The 21,721-nt window shown below is 37.4% G+C and overlaps 1 pseudogene; it reads left to right on the top strand.

Annotated features, from left to right (window-relative positions):
- The first annotated feature begins 6,727 nt into the window (after positions 1-6,727).
- Positions 6,728-12,508, top strand: LOC125475769 (annotated as a pseudogene).
- The last annotated feature ends 9,213 nt before the right edge of the window (positions 12,509-21,721 follow it).

The following is a 21,721-nucleotide window of genomic DNA, read 5'->3' as shown; positions in this document are numbered from 1 at the left end:
TAAAATTAAGGATGGGTTGTCACAAAGGGGATGGTAATAGGAGGGAAAAAAATCTAGAAAATCAAATGTGTTTGGTTAAAAAAAAAAAAAAAAAAAAAAAAAAAAAAGGTTTTTTAAAAATTGTTGCCAATGACAGTTGAAACGCATAGAAAAGTAGAAGCATAATCTACCATACTTTGAAAAAAATGTTTTTTTTTTTAAAGAATAGTGAATAGTGGCCATTTAATAAATTTTCAAGTGGTAAGTATACCCTTGCATATTTTACAAACTTACAATCGTTACCCCTACATGAGTCTCTTTGATAATTATTATATCACATCCAATACCATTTCTTTTTTAGGCATTTAACATATTCACAATAATTTTAAATAAAAGTTTTACCAAACACTCGGACACTATTTTTTTTGTTAAAAGAACTTTTACAAAAATAAGTTTACTAAATACTTAACACCTTTATTTTACAACTGTTTATTCTCACAACACAATAACAATTTTTTTGAAAGCACAACACTACCAAACTAGGCCTTAAGAGCATCTCCAATGAGGGCTTTATCCTCCTTGAGGCTACCACATTTGTAGTTTTAATGAAAAATTTCATCCCCAATAGACTGGAAAATTCGGCTACATTCACCACAGGGACTAACATGTGACATCCCACATCGCCCAAGGATGCGATCCTTAAATGTATATTCCCATCCCTACCTAGCACGAGGCCTTTTGGGAGCTCACTGGCTTCGGGTTCCGTAGGAACTCCGAAGTTAAGCGAGAAGGAGGCTAGAGCAATCCCAGGATGTGTGACCCTCTGGGAAGTTGCTCGTGAGTTCCCAAAAACAAAACCGTGAGGGAATGGTAAGCCCAAAGCGGACAATATCGTGCTACGGTGGTGGAGCGGGCCCGGGAAGTGGTCCCACCCGGGCCGGGATGTGACATAACAACTTCAATCCTTTGGTAGTAAAAAAATTAGGTTACATTTAGTCCCAAAAAGTAGGGGGACCCACACCAAATTGAGGGCCCAATCTTGTTTTTATTTTTATTTTTATTTATTTTATTTATTTTTTATAAGTTTAGTTTTGAGTAATATTATCAAAATGAGATGGCATTTTATATGCTGCACTGCAGGTATTTATTGCCTTTGAGTAATAATATTATCAAAATGAGATGGCATTTGCTGCCTTACTGGGGTGCGATGTCCTTTGAAGGCTTGAATATGCACCTTGACTTTTGCATCCAGAAAATTATTGAAAATGGTTTTCAAATAAGTTTGAATTGTATATTTTTTCTTAATAATACTAATGTTATTCAGGGGGGAGAGAGGAAAGTAAATAGATTTTTTTTTTTCATTGTGTATATAAATGATTTGGAATCGAATCGAAACCGTTTAAAATCGTACCGAATCGAACCAAACCAAATGATTTGATTTTATTTCAATATTAACTTCAAAATTGTACCGAATCAAACCGTAAAAAATTTCAATTTCAGTTTCAGCTTTCCTCAAAATCGCATTGAATCAAACTGTGCCCTTACGGGCCTGAACCCAATTTCCCTTTTTAGGGTAAAGTACAAAAAACTACCTCAACTATTGGCCTCACGACACTTTCATACCTCATCTTTTAAAAACGACAATGTCATACTTCATCTTTATAATTTGGTCCAATGTTATATCTTCGTTAGCTTGTCCGTGAATTGGTCTGTTAAATGCTGACATGGCATGATCCGGGGCCCGGTTCCTTGCCTAGATGGATTCCACGTGGCACCACACCTAAGGTTTTCCCGCCAAATGTCATCCACGTCAGAAAATATATTTGGTTTTTTTTTTTTTTGGTAATTTGAATTTTGAATTTTCCCACCAAAAAAAAAAAACCTATGATATATACCATTTTAAGCACAGATTATCATCCTTAAACACATATTATATCATCCTTGACCTCAAATTTGAAAAATCTTATCCAAAAATAATGGATATAACCACAACAACAGCAAAACAAGTGTATTCAAGCACAAACTACTCATCATTTGCAAGAAAAATATGAAATAGACCAAATTAAGCATAAAACCTGCTTAATTATCCATAAATTGTTAAACCTGTTCAAAAAACTAATAGAATTCATCTAGCATCTCCAACCAACATTACAAAACCTACTGAATTCATAAAACCTACTACATCATCCATTCAATTCACAAAAGACCTATTGGATGCATAAAACCTGTTCAAACTTTACAATTCCTTTACAAAAAACAACCATCTATGCAAAAAACTTGGCTGTGGCTGGGTTGGTTGGTATTTCTGTGCTTGGTGCCTTTGGATGATTCAATTAGTGGATTGCTTGGTCTTTCTCTGCTTGGTGCTTCTAGGTGATTCAGCTACTGATTGTAATGCCTAAATCCAAAGTTCATTTAGAGACCAAGCAAGCTTTTTAACTAAATCCAAATGTTTTACAACTAAGAAAATGGTTAAGTTTTTACCTTTGTTTTCCTTGTCTTCTTTTTAGGTGCAGTTTGTCCTTGAGCAGATGTGGATGCCTACAAAGTAGAAAATGATGTTAAAGGATTAAGAGTGTAATATGATGTTAAGGGATTTAAAAAACCATATAAAGTAGAAAATGTTACCTGTTTGTCCCTTGGAGGAAGATGTCTATGATGAGTTCTTGCATTATGACCTTCCTTTTTGCATACGGTACATTTCAAAGTGCCTTGGCCTTTCCTTCCTAACTTAAGTGGTTGAGGAGAACCTTGAGGATTATTGGTTGGGTTTGTGGAAGTTTGTTCACCCTCATTGTCCCTCTTAGCAGCTTCCTTGTTCCTCTTCTTCCTCGGCCTTCCAGGTTGCCTTGTACATGTAGGAGGCAATATTGGTGGTTTATCAGTTTCCTTCCACATAAACATCCCATTCATCGGCATTACTAAATGAGAATACAGCTCCAAGTATCGCGCCTTCGAATAATAAGCATCGACATAGTCCTCCGGTTTTTCCCTCTTGAAATTTATGGCCGATATTGCATGGTTGCATGGGATTCCTGTCAAGGCATACTTTCTGCAAGAACAGGTCTTCTCAACCAAGTCAACCACATATTGCTCCCCCCATCCAGCATCAACTTGAAATTTAGAGCCCCCTGACCATTGTGCAATGCACCTGCCACTCTGAATTTTGGCTTCCTCCAACTTTTTCTTGATTTTAGGACAGAGATCTCCAACTTTGTTCGCCATTATATCCCTTCTCATCTGAATTCTCTTCATCAAGAGTGTATGAATAAGGAGCAACATGGTGACAATATGTTTTTGTCTCGGTATAAGTATGACAGCATTGAAACTTTCACAGAGATTGTTCAGCAACATGTCACACTTCGGATGTGTTTCAAAATGGGACTTGCTCCAATGATGTGCAGGCAACTTCGCCAACCAATCGTAGGCCTTTTCATCGAGCTTCTTCAGATCCTCCATTGCTTTTTTGAAGTAGGGAACTGTTGTTGTTCTGGCTACTGACCACAAAGCATCCTTCAATGTTTTTCCTTTGAACAGATTTTTGAAGTTGGTATACAGATGTCTCATACAAAATCTGTGGTGGGAGTTAGGGAGGACTTTTTTAAAGGCCGGAATTAACCCTTTTTGCTGATCACTGATAAATGTCCATCCCCCTTGATTGACAATCCCAACATCAACGGCTAATAACTCTAAGAACCAAATCTAATTGGACTTATTCTCCATTTCTACAACTGCATACGCTATAACCCATGTTTCATCATTTGGGTCAATGCCAACAGCACAAAGTAGCTGACCTCCATATACACTCTTTAAATGACACCCATCTAATCCTATCAATGGTCTACACCTTGACTTAAACCCCTCTTTACAAGCCCCCAAGCACATATATATCCTTTGGAACCTCCCCCTATCCAACTTCACCTTCACTGTGCTTCCAGGGTTAGTCTTCTTCACTTCCTTAGCAAAGTCCCACAACTTTGTGTACTGCTCTGCATGTTTTCCTTCAATGATCTTTAAGGGCCTATCTAAAGCCCTATAAGCCTTCCTCTTTGTACAACCGTGATTCCACTTTGATTCGACAGTTGCCAAAAAGGAATCCACAGGCCATGTGGGATTTAGTTTTATCCTGTCCATGTACAAATTAGTCAGCAAATGGGACTTCATGTTCTTGTTTGCCCAAGTTCTCCCACATGTGTGTTCATCAAGTATGGTCTTGATCTGTATGCTGTTCGAACCATACATTTTTCCAGCACAACACTTCCAAGGGCACCCTTTTGCACATTGTGCTACGACTTTGAATTTCTCATTCCTAGGAAAATGGATTTCTCCATATCCATTCACTAGGGAGTACATGATAACAGCTCGCTTGAATTGGTCATGATCCTTGAAAACAAGCCCGAGTCTAAGAGTGGGATTCCTCATATCAGTTTTCTCATTGAACTCTGGAAATCGCTCATGTTTTTTGCCTCCTTCATCATCCGAAGAGTGTACACTCTCAAGAGCATTAGAGTTATAGTCTGGATCATCAACCACATTTTGTTCCACATTTGCAGTATCAATTTATTCTTCCCTTTTCTCTTATTCTCTTTCTCGGCTTTACTCAGATTGCCTTGCACTTCTTTGCTCAGAATCCCTTTCATCAAACTTGGAAAACACTGGGTTATCAGCATCACTCCCATATTCACTCTCTTCAAAGTCACAATCATCTTCTTCAGTAGTTTCTTCATTCTCTTCTTCAACATTCCCCTCCAAACTAATAGGTACATCAAAGAATACTTCAGTATCCCCCTCGCTTACATCCCCCTCTCCTACATCTCCCTTGCCTACCTCAGCCACAGATTTCCCTTTACTCTTCTCTGGCCTTTCACAATTTTTCTCTTTCTGACCATTCCCTTCTTCAGCATTTATCTCTCCTACCTTAGTCACACATGTTTGCACTACTTGAGATGTGCAACAATCATCCACTTCTGGCCCTTCAATAGCTAGCAAGCCCTTATATCTTATTGGTTTAAGTGCTGCTGGCCCAACATCATCTTCTGAACTACTTATCTCTTCAATAACCACTTTACTTGGACCTGTCACTTCCATGGACTTCAGAAATTGTTGCTCTTGGGTTACGGCTTCTTCTGTCGTCAATTCTTCGATATACATCTCAATCACTTTATCTTTTGGAACAAAATTGCACATGGACTGAACATCGGAATCACTTTGAATTTGCTTCAAACCATTGGAAAGGTCCATGTTGGGAATCTTGAAATAATAGTTCATGAACCGCTCAATGTATCCAATTGCCTCCACCATATCATCTATCACCGGGAGTGACATGAGGTCTTTATCACAGTTATCTATATATGTCACTTTTCCCCCAACGTACATGTCATAACTTATCTCCCCACCATGATGCAATTCAATAGAGAATAGATCTGGAAAAACTAAAATTCACAACAACAAACCCTAATTAAAAGCCAACAACAAACATAAGCAATTGCATTTTAACCTAACAAATCATTCTATATGCAACTAATGCACAACATTCTATATGCAACTAATTGCATTTTAAAAGCCAACAATAGAAATCAATGCACAACATTTTATATGCAACTATATGCAATTGCAACAAACCACAACTATATGCAAACAAGCAATGCACATTAACCATTTCTCAACAACAACAAACCAAGCAACAAACCACCTTATCTTCACAAGAATAAACAAAGCAACAAACCCACTATCCAACCACCTTATCTTCACAACAATAAACAAAGCAACAAAGCAACCAACCCATTATCCAACAACTCAATAACCATTTCGAATTAAGAAAGCATAAACCACATTTTCAAACAAGAATAAACAATGCTAAAAGAATAAACAAAACCCACATTCAACCTATTCGAACACACCGTAGGAACCATTTCGAATTAACAAAACATAAATCCACCTTTTCAAACAAGAATAAACAATGCTAGAAGAATAAACAATACCCACATTCAACCCATTCCAACACCTTAGGTACCATTTCGAATTCACAAAGTATGAACCCACATTTTCAAACAAGAATAAACAAATAATAAGTCCACTATACATTTGGAATCATCAAAAGCACAAAAAACTTACAATAGGTAGGAGTCGTTTCGTCGGGATCTTTGCGCACATACCACCCCATGGCGAATCCTTCGATTTTCCTTCGAAGCCAATGGAACCCAGATGAAAGCCCCTTCCAACACTAATGAAGTCAGGGAAGCGAGTCGACAAGATGATTTGGGTTTTTCGTTGAATTTCTGATCGAGATTTGGAGCCGCGAGAACTAGGGTTAGGGTTCTTGATATTCTGGAAATGGGAATGGGGAATTAGATCGACAAGATTTGGGTATCGAGGGGAGGGAAACCAATTCAATAGGCACACTTTACAACGTTCCCTTACTTTTTTTAAATTTTAAAAATTTTAATTTTAATTTTAATGGAATATCCACGTGTCGTCCTGTGAGAAAGCCACATGTATTAGGAATCTAGCTAGATGACATTTGGCGGGAAAATATTGGGTGTGGTGCCACGTGGAATCCATTTAGGCAAGGAACTGGGCCCCAGATCATGCTATGTCAGCATTTAACAGGCCAATTCACGAATAAGCTAACGAAGGTATAACATTGGACCAAATTATAAAGATGAGGTATGACATTGTCAATTTTAAAAGATAAAGTATAAAAATATCGTGAGGCTAATAATTGAGGTAGTTTTTTGTACTATACCCTCCTTTTTATTCCCTCCATCTTTCTTCTTTTCTTTCCCGCCGTTGTATGATTTTTGGTAAGAATCGAGGATTCTGCTTTCTGAGATTGATTTGCTGAATTTCTTCTATTCAGTCCGACCCTTCCATATGTAAGTCATCTTCTTCTGCGCCCTCTCTCTATTTTCTTTCTTCCTCTTTCCTTTTCCTCCTCTTCTTCTACTCTTATTTTTTTTTTTTCTTGCAATAATTTCTGAGATTTCTTAAATACTGATTTAGGAATTAGGGTTTTAGCTGATGTTTACTCTAGCATTAAGGTTTGTGAAATTTACGTAGAGTGTATAATATCATGGTGTTTAATCGAATGTTTGAAGGGGTCTGTAAACTGAAAGTTTTGTTCATTCAGTTCAGCTGTGATGAAATATGATAGGATATTGGATTATCGAAAAAGTCATGTTATTGTGTTGGCTTTGAGGAAAGGCAATTGATGACGCTTAATGACGATTCCCGTAGTCGTAGATGCTGTCATCATCTATTTTGTGGGCAGATTTCGGGTTTTTAGTAGTGTTACTAGATTGATCTTGGTTACAGATTGCAGCTTTTTGGTTGTGTTACTGAAATTTTATGAACTGGGACAATTTGGAAAATGTCATAAAAGCAAACTTTCTACTTGGGAAAATTGGCTTAAAAGTTCAGCCACCCCATTTTCAAATCCCGAGAGTCAAGACGTGCCTGATTAGTACCCGAAAGTAAAAGGGCGATCAAGCCAACAAGGCTTCCCGCTTTGCAAGGGTCACCGGGGGACCTCTATTGTATGCAACCTTACCCTTGCTTTGCAAAGAGGCTGTTTTCACGACTCAAACCCGTGACCTTTTGGTCACAAAAGAGCAACCTTTCCGTTGCTCCAAGGCTCGCTTTTGTACCTTTCAAAAATATATGTGCTTGTTCTCCAACAGTATTATTAGCATTGAGCGTTCTTTTTATTTGGTCTATAATAATTATTTTTATTTTTTATTTTTTATAGGTGGTTTGCTTATACTGTGCATTTTAGTGTGCTGAGACACTCCTGCTGTTAGTCCTTGCAAAGGCGGGACTTTTAGTTGACTCTTGCAAGTTTGAAACGTTTTCACACAGCCATGACAACATTTTCTTCTGATGATCCCATCGAACCCGCTACATTTGACCTTATTATTATTGGAACGGGTCTCCCTGGATCAGTAATTGCTGCCGCAGCTTCTGCTGCTGGAAAAACTGTCCTCCAGCTTGACCCTTACAACTCTTATGGCAGTCACTTTGCCTCTCTTCATCTCAATGATTTCACCTCCTTCATACATTCCCATGCTACCCCATCCTCTACTGCCAGCAGCAATATCACCCCTACAAGTATTGACCATGACTACACCGTTTTGGACCTCAACCCCCGGTTGTTATACTCCAACATCGAGATTGCCACCTATGCCCCTGAAATCCTTGCAAAACATCACCCCAAAAGATTCACCATTGATCTTGGCGGGCCTAGGGTTTTCTTTTGTGCTGACAAAGCCATTGACCTTATTCTGAAATCGGGTGTATATCACAAAGTCAAGAGCATTGATGCGAACTTCATTTTTGATGGGAAAGGGCAGTTATGGAATGTTCCGGATTCTCGAGGAGCAATATTTAAAGACAAGAGCCTTAGCCTTATAGAGAAGAACAAGTTAATGAAGTTCTTAAGCTTGTTTGGCAGCACTTGACAGCCTCTGATGGTGGTGATGAAGGGAGTCAAAATAGTGAGAGTTCCAAAATTTTGGATGAAGATTTGGAGAGCCCCTTTGTTGACTTCTTAAAGAGAATGCAGTTGCCACACAAAATAAAATCGTATAGATCACAAACCCTGCCTCTATTTTTTATTATGAATTCTATGATTCTAATATTTTTTTCATTAGAATGTTTATGTTCCTAATTGCCTCAGTAGAAGTGCTCTTAATTTTCTAGATATTTTAGTTTTTAACTTTTTACCATTGAGTGTTTGTTATTTGCAGTGTAAGCATTCATATGATACCCTTACCACTCTGCACTGTTTTTTTTTTCAGTTTTTTAAAGAGTTGATTTATGAACTCTGTTTTGTGTTTTTCTACAAATAATTGTTTGCCTTTATGCTCTACACCAGAACAAAATATTCGTTTTTTTTTTTTGTTTTTTTTTTTCATTCATCTCGTTTCTCTAGGAAGGAATGTAACAACTTTATGTTCTTTCTACGTATGACATTTATGGGTAGGCAATTTTAAAATTCACCGCATCAGTTTGTCTGATTAATTATTCATTATAGTTTGTAGTCCTTCTGGAATACTTTTTTATCTTCAATATGCTGAGAATTTGTGTCATCTTTTCGTGTGTAGGATTATTCTATATGCCATTGCCATGGTAGACTATGATCAAGACAACTTGGAATTTTGTAAAAGCATACTTAAAACAAGAGAAGGGATAGAGCGCTTAGCACTCTACCAGAAATCGAGGTTAGTTATGTCCCTTCTATTTTGTACTCACCAGCTATCATAGGATTTTTAAATTTTAGGTAGTATTATTCTATTGATTCTTAACCTGGTTCTATATAGTATTGATACCATCAAATGTGTTCCGTTTTAGATAAACTTTGATCTGTTTGTAGATACTGGAGAGCTTTGCATAACAATAGAAAACTGAAGAAATTTTACACTGTTGAATGGTCAACTTAATGATTTGAAAGATAAGCTCATCTCTGTAGAAGGGGAAACAAGTAGGAAGTTTAAATAGGTGGAGTCCCATCAAATTCATTGAAATAAAATCTGAAAAGAGAACTTTTTTTTTCTTTGATGTGTTATGTTTCATACTTCAACTAATGGTTTCAGTATGGATCTTATCTCAATACTTACAGCGCGTATATATTTATAAGAAGCTAGGTACATTCGTATGCCCTAAATAAGTTCTCTAGGGGTTCTTCTTCTTATTAGGTTGACTAATGCACCTGAGGCTATGATTTATCCAAAGTATGGTCATGGGGACTTGTCATACGCCATTTGCCGCCGTGCTGCTGTTAAAGGTTGCGTTTATGTAAGTTCAAGTGGAAGTATCTGTTACTTATTTTTCAAGGAAAAAGTATCCTACACCATTATTGGTCTGTACATACTTCTTCGTTTATGTGCACGCTTATTTATTTATTATTTTTGTGCCAATACATCTAGTCTTTTTCAGTACTTGCTCTTTGCTGTCTTGAAATTTTGCATGTCTCTATATTTCCCAAAGTTGTGTATCATGTATTTATAAAAGTACTTGATTGGGCTACCTTAATGTTTCGGATTTGAATTGGAATGGATAACCCACTGTATTAAGGAATAAATGATAGATTGTGGCCAACTTGAAGTTAGAAGACGAATTGCTAATCGCCCCTTCAAAACAAAATTATAGGTCCACCTTCAATATACCGTTTTATGAGTTACCAGTCCATTCCAATCTTGGGCACCCAATGTGCCCTTGAAGTTATGTTCATATGCACTAGGTCATACTTATGCCTAAGACATCTACCATGCAGGCTGAACGAGTTCCAGTTTCGGTACTTATGGACAAGGTATGAAATTGAGAATAGTTATGTTTGAATCTTTGGTACCTGAAAGTTGCAAACTAATTCATATTTGTAACTGGTTGAGACTTTTGCAGCACAGTGAGCAATATAAAGGTGTTAGATTATCTACAGGTCAGGATTTGTTTAGTCATCATCTGGTTTTGGACCCAACCTTCAAGTTCCCATTGCCACCAGCTTCATCTCCACCTGATCTGAGCACAAGTCTAAAAGATAATAAAGGAAAGGTGGCTAGGGGAATATGTATTACAACCAGTTCCATGAAGCCAGATATATCAAATTGTTTTCTTGTATATCCTCCTGGATGTAAGACTTTATATTGGTCATGTTACTATGATATTCTTCAAAATAACAAACATAATCCATCGCCTTTTTTTTTCTTTCTTTCCTTCGCTAGCTTTGTACCCTGAACAACGTACTTCAATCCGGGCTATCCAGATAGCTGGCAGTTCGGCTGAGGTTTGTCCAAAGGGCATGTAAGTTTATGCCAAATGTTTTATAGACAATAACGCAGCTGAAATGAAATTGGTCTTTGTTTCTGTAGTCTTGATATGGATTGCTAAGTACTTGGCACTAAGGACTTTAAGTGAGCGAAATTGGGTGGCTAACTGTTATAAATGAATATAACTCTTACGCAGTCAGGGATATTACTCTATCTCCCTTTTGGGATTGTTCACATAAATAGAGATTTTGAACGTTTACCAGGTCTCTACCATTGTGTATACATATTGCTTACGTATTTGATTAGATATACATATGTATGCTGCCTTCATTCTTTTGAGGAATCTGTTAAATTTTTCATTGTTATCTTCTCTTGTTCAGGTTTGTGTTGTACTTTTCTGCTTTATGTGATGACGCTGAACAAGGAAAAAGATCACTACATGCCGCCATGAATGCTCTTCTTACACTTCCTGTCTCTGGAAATCGTCGTGATTCCACTGTTCACAGTGAAGATGCAGAAATAAAACCAACCTTAGTATGGAGCACGTTGTATATTCAGGAGCTGATCATGGTATGCCAATCATCTTGACCTTCATAAGTTTGCACTATTTTCTCATTAGTTCTGCTCGCATGGCGATGATGCACTTCAATAGTGATACGCCCCCACCCGCACATAGAGACACCATGATTTAGGGTCAAAATGAAAAACGAGGAACGCATATAATGTAGATTAAAGACATCTGAATACCATATCTATCCGAGGAGTCTGCAATTACATTCATATATAGGGAGCTTCTTGTTGAAATGTGGCTGTGGACTTTGTATAATCTTGATATAGGTTTGACCTGTCATGAATTTTTTGATTCGCTTTGATTTCAGGATCGACATGAATATTTCATCTCAACTCCCATGCCAGATGGAAACCTGAACTACAATTATCTGATCGATTCAACTGCAGAGGTATATCTTTTTATTAACAACCCGTGTTTCATTATGCATAATTTCTTGTTGCCATAATCGCCTGATGTTGACCCTTATTTGGTTATTCCCTACACCCTCTCTTTGGAGAACAAAATACGATGAAAATTGTAAGTTGTGTTCCCGCTGGGGGAGGGCGTTACTGTCTATCGTGGACCTCTATGGTAGAATTACGCTTTATTCCTTTGTTTTATGGCGCTCCCTGGGATCCCATCCCCCACCTTTGTGAAATACTGGTGTTGGACCAGAAGAGGGTGTTTAAACGTCTCGCCAGTTGTGTCTGAAAGATGACAGCTTCCCACAAAAAAATGGGAATGAAAGGGGGCAAAAAATGAAAAAAAAGGAGGTTTTATAGAGTATCTGTCAATTTTTTTGTTCGTTTATCTTTCATAATCTGATATGTAAACTTCGGTTTTGATGCTTGTACTTGACAGATTTTCCATAGGATTTATCCAGATGAAGAATTCTTTCCACTGACATCCTCGGCTCGTAGTCTGGAGGATGATTGTGGCGTTGTTCTAGAGAACTAGGGCTCGTTTGGCAAGTGAATTGGATCGATCCATGTATTACTGTGCAGTACTTTACCGTATTATCTTTTTTACTTTTGATCTTTTATAAAATAAATAGTTCCCAAATGTATATTTCAATATAAATTTTGCACAGCCCTCATCTTTCGTAGTACGTGTTCGTTATTGATATCTATGAGCGGGTTTTAGCAAAAAGATGAGGGAGAAACTCCTTAAGATGTCGGAGAAGCGAAACATAAAAGATCACAAATTCTTTGTTTACTGACTGAATTGGATCGAAAGTAGCCGAGAGTAGAATCCTGAAGCGTAATCTTTGCTTTTCTCTTCTAAACAAACAAAATTGGACACTGTATTTGATTCAATTTTCATAAATAAAGTGGGAGTGCATGAGAAGCTAAAAATGGTGTGTGAAAATTACTTCTCTAAGTGAAAAGTACTGGTTTGTTTATTTATTAAATAACTCAACGATTTCAAATTTAGTTAATTTTTTGCATAAGATAATCTTAAAGGGTGATTTAGAAAGTAAACGGTTTCAATCATCAAACAAGGTTGCATGATGAGAAGGAAAGCCAAGAAGGAATAACGAGAAGATTCAAGTGAAAAGATTGCTAGCATTCTTCAATACATAATGTATACACGTTAGACATGACAAATTATATTTATACGTGACACAATACGATATGAAAAATTTAATATTTTGGTTAACACCTGATCATATTTATAACAAATGGACCCGTTAACTAATAGATTGTGATTGTGTTAAAATGGACCTGTAAGTAACATGCATCTTCGTGATTATATACCATGTTAGTTCTTAGAAATTATTATTGGCACTCCAAAAATCTTATTCTACACTCCAAACTTTTTATATTTGGAAAGAAAAATACACTTATAAGGAGTGTAGAATTAGATTTTTGGAGTACCAATAACAATTCCTAGTTCTTTTGCCAAGTACTATTCATATCCTTCCTCACCTCTTCTTTCCCCGTTGCCTCTTGCTTCCATAAATTCAAATCAATGAGGTATTTCTTCTAACTTCTGAAAGAATTGCAAGCACTTGAGTTTTGTACACATTTTTGTTTACAACATGTTCAAACGCAGACCCCTTGAACTCTTTTTCGAAATCTTTGCACGACTGTCTGGGAAATCACTGTTGCAGTTGAGATGCGTTTGCAAATCTTGGAACGCTTTAATCAGCAGCCCAAGTTTCTTAAACGCGCATCTTGACTGGAATGCCAGGAAAAGTGCTTGTGATTATTTACTTATTAGCACTAGCAATGCAAAGTGCTTCTCACTCTTGTGTGCTGAAACATATGTCAAGTGTTTCGATTTTGAGCTTCCTAGGGACGTGATCAGTTCTGGTTTCTATGTTTTCGGTTCAAGCAATGGTTTGGTTTACCTATCTGATGCTACAACTGATAGTTGTACGTATCTATGGAACCCGTCAATCATAAAAATAAAGACTGCCCAAATGCCTCATTTGTTTGTTGCATGCAATTCGCTCTCACAAGACTCGGATTTGGCTTTGATATTGGAGAAAACGATTATAAAGTTGTGACAATGAGGTCTGGATGCGGGCGGAGAGTATCTTTGAAGCTGAGGTTTACAGCCTTAGGTTGGATTCCTGGAGAAGAATCAGGTCATAAGTTCCCCTGGTTTCACACCATGCCTATTTGCAGGATAAATGTGCATGCTTGAATGAGGATTTCTCTCCGCGGTTCTATTGGATCTTGTCTTTTGATCTGCGCAGTGAGAGTTTTCAGATGGTGATGCTTCCTGATAGACTAGTAAATGCGATCAATATGACTAGTAATGCAATTAGTATTCAAGTGTTTGAGAAATCACTTTCTTTGTTCCATCTAAGACAAGACGTGAAAGACCGGTATTGTAACATATTTGTTGTGGAAAGGGATACTTGGAAACTGATTCGCACAATTCTTCTTCCGGAAAGTAGAGAGATTGCGTGGCATGCCATTAGGCATTACGACGAAGGATAAAGTTCATCATGCTGCAAGAATTGAAAATTTGCAGTCCCGAGAGTTGGTTTTATATGATCCTAAATCACAACAGATTAAGGAAACTGGAATCAAACTGAGTTTCTATGGCTTGAGCAGGTACATTAACGCGTATTGGGAGAGTCTAGTTTTACTCAGCTGAGTTATGGTTCTCTTTCGGCCTTGATGTATGCGTCTCATTCCAAATATTTTTTGGAATGGAATTGGAATACATTGTGTAAATCTGAAATGACATCTTAATGCATATGAAACTCTTACATATTTAGATTCATATTCCACGTTGAAAAGCCACCAATGCCCATCCCAACCACCAGCCTGCCAAACCATACCCTCTACTGCTCATAAATTGGTCAAGAGAAATACAAGCGGTTGTTAATGCTGAGGAAAAGGCTAGCGTCAATTGTGTGTGACGCTTCTTCAGCCATTGATGTGTGTTTGGACTCACAGTGAGTCCTACACTCATTACCAGCTGAGTAACACCATGGGAATCACAGTGGATCCAACACTCATCAACGGCTGAAACAAATTAATGTTCATTGCTAATTCATTCCTTGCCAATTGCTTATTTCCTCTTAAACTTTTTGCCCTTTTCTGGTGGGTTAACCAAGGCACAATTTCAGCATCAGTTTTCAATTAGCAACGGAGGGTAACGACTCTGGCACTCATCGTTGACTGGACAACTTGAAGGTAAAAATATGTAGATCTCTACCAGCAGTAGAAGAGCACTCAAAGGGAAAGAACTGCTCATCAAAAATAAGATGAATTTGAATTCCCGTCGAGCCTGCACAAGAAAACATGTTTTGATGCTGCGATACAAGGGCGCTGCGTAGAGCTAAGCTCATATTCAACTATTATTCATCTTACACAGGAAAAAAACAAAAGGATCTGATTGGATTATCGACCATACCAGCAATGTTCCCTCCAGGGTGTGAGTACAGGGCATCAGAGAGAACCCGAGGAACAATAGAAACGATACTTTGTGCATCTGCTTGACAGAAAGAAAGAATGAATCATAAGCAAATACTCGAAATCATAAGCAATATTTGAAATCAGAACGAAAAAGATAAATATATTCCTCTCGCATAAACACAGAGAGAAGATTACTAATGCAATATTCATTATTCTCCAAACAAGAGCTAGGATGCTTGCCAATTTACTTATGGGATCAACTTTACTCGTGCATAAGTAGCTCGGAGTTATGTATTGTATTGAACGACAAATAGAAACCAGTGACAATCAATTGTCAAATGCAATATCATTATCCCACTTAAGCAGCAATTATAATGTGCAATACTGCAAAATATAACAAATTGTACAAAAAGAAATGAAGAACTTTTGTGTTTCACAGTGAAAAACTTGTAGAAACTCATGATTCTGGGAGAATATTGAAGGTAGAGAGAGAGAGGGAACTTGTACAGAGAGATAGAGTAATTAAAGTTGTATCTTTCGTTACATCGAATGAGTGAGTACAAATGTATAAATACAATATTGGCTGAGTCATCATAACAACTAACAAACTTATCTTAACAGCTAATCTAAGATTTAATCTGGTGCTATACATCCATGATTAGATGGTGGACCTTCTTTGTCCTTAACACTCCCCTTCAAGCTAAGGTAGGTGATCTAACTGCAAGCTTGTAAGTCAAATCTGCAAATCTATCAGCAGCTAAGGATTTGGTGAAGATATCTGCAATTTGATGTAGACAAGCAACATGATGCGCACTTGCATGACCATAGAGAACCTTTTCAAGGATGTAGTGGTAGTCTATCTCTACGTGTTTGGTCCTAGCATGAAAACTTGATTGAATGTTAAGGCAATAGCAGTCTTGTTATCATAGAAAATAGCAGGAGTTTTCAGCAAAGAAATGTCCCGTAGAATTTCACACCCAAGTAATTTCTGTAATTGTGTTTGCTAGGGATCTATATTCTGCCTCTGTAGATGACCTAGCAACTGTGTTTTGCTTCTTTGCACTCCAAGATATGATATTTGTACCAAGAAAACACAATATCCAATGGTGGACCTTCTGTCAACAGGGCACCTTGCCCAATCTGCATTAGACCAAGCAGTTAGGTACCAAAGACCTTTAGTAAACCATAATCTTGAATTAAGTGAACCCTTTAAGTATCTAAGGATCCTTTTGACTGTCTGCAAATAAATGGTCCTTGTTGCATGCATGTATTAACAAACTTGATTGCCAACATATGCTAAATCAGGTCTTGTCCATGTCAAATATTGGAGTGCAGCTACATTTGATCTGTAGAAGGTAGGATCATATAACAATGTGCTCGAGTGATCTAACTTTGCAATATTAACTAGTGTAGAACATGGTTTAACACCAACCATATCAATTTTGGTAAGAAGATCCAATGCATAGTTGGAGTGATTCAGAAACAATCGTTTGGCAGACCTGTAAACTTTTATGCCCAGAAAATAATGAATGTCACCTAAACCTTTGACATGAAACATAGTCTGCAATTGAGAAGTGAGAGATTGACAAACCGAACTAGAGCTGCCAGTTATTATTATGTCATCCACATAAACCAGGATGAAAGTACTGAATGAATCCTTTTGATGAATAGGCTAGTATCAGAGAAGGATGGAGAGAAACCCAATGATAAAATAGCAATGTAGAAAGCATCATACCAGGCACTAGGTGTATGTTTAAGGCCATATAGTGACTTCTTAAGTTTACAGGCATGATATGGCTAAGCAGAATCCACAAAGCCAGGTGGCTAGACCATATAGACAGCTTCTTTCAATGTACCACACATGAAAGCATTATCATATCTAGCTGATGAACAAACCAGTCATAATTGACAGCTATGGATAATAGAATACTTATAGTTATAGGTTTTGCAACAAGACTGAATGTCTGAGAACAATCAATTCCTTCTTGTTGATGAAACCCCTTAGCTACTAGCTGAGCCTTGTACTTTTCAATTGAACCATCTGTTTTGTGTTTGATCTTAAAGACTCACTGACCTTTCAGAGTTTAATGATCCATTGAGTTACAAAGAAGCAGTTGTAGGACCAAATGCTGACAAATGGATAGAGGCGATGAAGAACGAATTGAGTTCGATGGTGAATAACCAAGTATAGGAATTAGTGGAACAAATAGAAGACACAAAACCCATAGGATGTAAGTGGGTCTTTAAAACGAAAAGGATTCAAATGGAAACATAGAGAGGCACAAAGCCAGGCTCGTTGCAAAAGGTTTCACGCAGAATGAAGGTGTCGACTACAAAGAAACATTCAGTCTTGTATCAACAAAGGATGCCTTTAAGGTTATCATGTCTATGGTGGCTCATTTTGATTTAATTTTACATCAAATGAATGTAAAAATGACATTCTTGAAAAGGGGACTTAGTGTATTTACATATGACAACTAGAAGGTTTTAAGGAGGGAGAAGAAAGAAACCTAGTGTGCAAACTCAACAAATCCATATATGGTCTGAAGCAAACATCACGACAATGGTACTTGAAATTTCATAGAACCATGAAAGAACATGGCTTCACCAAGAACCCTTCAGACAATTGCATCTGTCTAAGGTTTAGTGGGAGAAACTTTATCATCTTAGTTCTCTATGTGGATGATATATTGCTTGCCACGAATAGTCACAGTTTGTTGGATGACACAAAAACATTTTTGCAGATGCATGTTGAAATGAAGGACCTGAGAGAAGCGACTTATGTTTTGGTCATTGAGATTAAAAGGGATAGAAGGAGATGTTTACTGGGATTGTCACATAGAGCATATATAGAGAAAATGTTAAAAAGGTTTAACATGTCATCGTGTGGAACTACTGAAATGCCTATATCAAAGGGTGATAAATTGAGTAAACTGTAGTGCCCACAAATAGACGTAGAGAGGAAGGTTATAGATGACAAACCATACACATCGTTGGTGGGAAGTTTAATGTATGCACAGGTGTGCACAAGGCCTAACTTGGCCTTCACCATTTCTGTACTTGGGAGGTTTCAATCCAATGCTGGAGAAGCTCACTTGAATGCTGCCAAAAGGGTTTTAAGATACCTCCAGAGAACCAAGTATCATATGTTGGTGTATAGAAGAACCGAGAGTTTGGTTTTGGAATGATACAGTGATTTAGATTTTGCAGGATGTCCAGATGATATGAAATTGACTATAGGTTATGTTTTCTTAATGGCATGTGGTGTGGTTTCCTGGAAAAGTGTGAAACAAGGAACTGTGGCAGCATCAACAATGGTTGCAGAGTATTTATCAGTCTGTGAAACAGTGAATCAAGCTATTTGGTTGAAGAACTTCATACTTGAACTTCATGTCGTGGATTCTATATTGAGACCTTTATAGATTATTTGGAGACTGGATCCATGATTACTGATCCGTTAAATAAAGCAGTTCCCACCATTGTTTTCAACAAGCAAGTCACAAGCATGGGAGTCTTGGCTAATTTTGATGCAGCGAATTAGTGGAGCCACACAACAGGTTTAATTTTATGTTATTTTCAGTTTCAGTAGTAGTTTATGGAGGATAAGTTTTGAGTACTAATGATGAAGTTTTCTTAGCTAATAAAGAACAATGCTGAAAGGTTGTTCAAGTTCCCTTAAAGTGTTCAGCTACTAGCTATGATAATGCATGAGTATATGTTTTGCATGATGTTTTATGTTTTTACTCATTATAAAGTGTTAGACAACCTAAGGGCTTCATATAGAAGCACATGAATCGTTTTCTATTCTGAAAGGGACCAAATGTTTGACATATTTAATACACATTCAGCTGTGTCTTACATGTCATATTTAATACACATTCAGCTGTGTCTTACATGTCATATATCTTGTTGGAGTCTTATGTGTTGATAAGCTTTACTGTAAGTTATTATGGGGACGGTACTCATTAGTGAAATGAGTGTGTTGCCTTATAGTTCACATAAAAGCTTAACAATGATAAAGACTGGAAAACTAAAAAGTGTCGAATGCTAGTCTCATGGCCAATACAGATTCTTCCCAACTCAAGTATGATTAAACAACTTTACAAAGTATTTACTCTAGTGGGAGAATGTAAGTTCTATTTGAGAGCAAACACTTTGTGATTTGTACAAAGTCTTTTGGGACGATAAGGAGATTAGGATTAGCACATGTGGTAGAAACGTTCTTAGATAAACTAGAACTCTTCTAGCTGATTTATGCATAAGTGATTTTCGGTGATAAGGTTTATCTTTGATGAGATTTTCTTGATGGGAGGACTCCTAATCAAAGACCATCGCATATGGTATATAACTGAGGTCCCTGCATTCTCATTAAACACGCAAGTTTATAGAAATACTCTAGCCCCATTGAGTGAGCCTTGCTTTCTGTTAGTGCAGAGTTGTAGAAGAACTTCAGTTCCTTGCCCTAGTTCCTGAGACGATGTCTTCCACAGGTTAGTGGTTAGGTTGATATTGAGTCAGTCCTAATATATAGCTTAAGGGTATAACTAACATATTACCTAGATAATACCAAGAAACCCTAATCCTGAGGAACTCTAAATAATCAAAGGTCTTTCAATGGAACCAAATCCACTCGGTGGGCCGGCTGATTGCTGATATTGAACCCTCGGAGCATGTTGTGAAGGTGGTCTTACGGAATGCTTGGAACAAAATGGGTGTGGTCAAAGTTCTGTAGGCCAAACCTAATGTTTTTACTATTTCCGTTGGAGAGGAAGCTGTGGCGAGGCGTCTTCTTGAGGGTAATCTTGGTTTATCTAGGACTACACATCTTCTGTGAAACTCTGGCCATCATTTCACTCTCTTGATGACATCGAGCCAAATAGGGCTATCTATTGGATCTAGGCTCGTGGAGTACCAGGACATTTTTGCACGCTAAAGAATGCTCGATGCCTTGGAGAGAGGAGTGGTGCGGTCCTCGAAGGGGAAGATCCTCTGGAAACTGGGTTTCGAGGTTTTCTGCGAGTACGGGTGGACTTTGATGCTTGGAAACCTGTTGTTACTTGCTGCCGCATCCCTTGTCAACAGGTTGGGTCCAGAATAATCCGACTGAAATACGAAGGGGTTGAAAATCTTTTGTTACCGTTGCGTTGGTCTCGGCCATGCGAGTGGATGTCCGTGGCCGGCTGAGTGCTTCCAACTGACGAATCCAGATTCTCGAATGAGCTTCGAGTAGCACCGGCTTCTTGGGCATCTTCCCCATTAATCCAGATTCTCGAATGATCTTCGTCATGGTTCCACTGTTCACATTGAAGACGCAGAAGTAAAACTAACCTTAGTATGGAGAACGTTGTATATTCAGGAGCTGATCATAGTATGCCGATCATCTTGAATTTCTACGCCTGCACTATTTTCTCATTAGTTCTGCTTGCATGGCGATGATGCACTCCTATAGTGATACGCCCACAGAGACACCATGATTCAGGGTCAAAATGAGAAACAAGGAATGTAGTAGATCAAAGACATTAAATAACCATATCTTCTTGTTGAAATGTGGCCGTGGATTTTGTATAATCTTGATAGAGGTGTGACCTGCATGAATATTTTTATTCACTTTGATTTAAGGATCAACATGAATTTTTCATCCCAACTACCATTGCAGATGGAAACCTGAACTACAATGATCTGATCGATACAACTGCAGAGGTATATATTTTTAGGGGTGTGATATCCACACACCCTTTTTTACTTTTCCCACACCCTTTTAATTTTTGGCCGTTAGATCAGATGAATTGAAGAAGATCAATGGACAAAAATTAACAAGGGATGTGTGAAAAGTAAAAAGGGGTGTGTGGATAGCACACCCCTATTTTTAGGGATAGTTTAGTTGTGGTCCTGATCCCTAACTGTTATAAACTCAAACCTTATGCATTTTAGGTTTTAGATTGGAGTCCTTCTCATGCCACATAAATGACATAATAATAAAAGAAATACAATAATACAAATAAAGACTCAAACCGTTATTTTGCTTTCATTTACACTACCAATTTACTCATTGAAAATTGCTTATGGGTGCATTCTAGATTATAAAAAAGAATTCACTTTCTTTATTTCTTATAAAATATGAATACATTTATATAATTTATAATAAATTTGAGTATATTTTACATATAAAAATTGGTATATTTATATAAAAATGTGGTTACATCATACAGAAAATTGGTACATTTTATACAAAAGAATGGGCACGTTTTATATAAATTAAATGGATACATTTTACATAAAAAAAGGTACATTTTAAAAAGAGGCTTGCAAGTTGAAAATTGATACAAACTAAAAATAGAAATATATGATGCAAAGTTTAGCCATGAATATAAATATACCAAATGTAACATTTCTAACACTAAATGAATATATTTAGAAATACAGTTTAATTGTTACTTGTTGGCATGTTGCCAGAATCGCCTGATGTTGGCCCTTATTCCTACACCCCCTCTGTGGAGAACATAATACGATGAAAATTGTAATTTGTGTTTGCTGGGATCGTTGACCTCTATGGT

Source organism: the organism of the source record quoted next, unplaced genomic scaffold, assembly GCF_019419815.1.
Source record: "Pyrus x bretschneideri cultivar Hongxiangsu unplaced genomic scaffold, Pyrus_bretschneideri_v1 Contig16, whole genome shotgun sequence".
NCBI lineage: Eukaryota > Viridiplantae > Streptophyta > Magnoliopsida > Rosales > Rosaceae > Pyrus > Pyrus x bretschneideri.
Note: the sequence above shows the minus strand (reverse complement) of the source record. Positions and strands in the feature narration are given on the sequence as shown.